General features: G+C 43.0%; 1 protein-coding gene across 1 annotated transcript in view; it reads right to left on the bottom strand.

The window, feature by feature from the left end:
- LRMP (lymphoid restricted membrane protein) overlaps positions 1–330 on the bottom strand; it is an 81,470-nt gene extending 81,140 nt beyond the window's left edge. Inside the window, exons 1-2 of the mRNA XM_019515683.1 lie at positions 229–330; positions 43–75 (exon numbers count right to left, since the gene is read on the bottom strand). The gene's annotated coding sequence lies outside the window, so the exon portion shown is untranslated. The remainder of the gene's footprint in view (positions 1–42; positions 76–228) is intronic.
- Between the last annotated feature and the right edge of the window lie 309 nt (positions 331–639).

Below are 639 nucleotides of genomic sequence, written 5' to 3'. Positions count from 1 at the left end.
AAAAAAAAAAAGACATCCCTCGTTCATCCTTTTAAAACGTACATAAGCCAACAGGATCCATTTTAACTGTTCCTCCTAGAAAGGAAGAAAAATGGAGCTGATTAGGGTTGATCGCTACCTCTAGTTAGATTAGCAGAGAAGGCATTTAGTGGAATAGCAGTTTAAAAGACACACCTGTTGCTGTCTGCCTGCATTCTCAGTGGTTAACAGGTGTGTAGAGTTACCTACCATGCATTCACCTTCCATTGCCTCGGTCCTCGCTTCATTTCTAACAGTTTCATTCACTGCAACTGCTAGGTGGATCCCTATGACTACCTAACTGCAGCCTGAAATCTTATGTTTAAAGCAGGGATGAAACTGGACTGTAGCTCGCTGTAGTTGGTGATACTCATTTATTTTGCCACTTCTTGCAGTTGTAAAGAACTTGGGCACAGACCTTAATTAGAGATCTGCAGAGCCCCAGACACCTTTCACTCAAGTGACTCTTGTCAACAGTTTGATGACAGAAACTAAAGTCTGGCTGGGAACTGCAGGGCCATTACATGAGGGCTTCTGTCATTGTGAGATGATCCCTCCCTAAGGCAAGGGTGGATAGTGTAGGGAGAGCTTGTTGTCAAAAGCTTGCAAAGAAGAATTTTT

Source organism: Gavialis gangeticus, unplaced genomic scaffold, assembly GCF_001723915.1.
Source record: "Gavialis gangeticus isolate Ggan-Ray unplaced genomic scaffold, GavGan_comp1, whole genome shotgun sequence".
Lineage (NCBI taxonomy): Eukaryota > Metazoa > Chordata > Crocodylia > Gavialidae > Gavialis > Gavialis gangeticus.
Note: the sequence above shows the minus strand (reverse complement) of the source record. Positions and strands in the feature narration are given on the sequence as shown.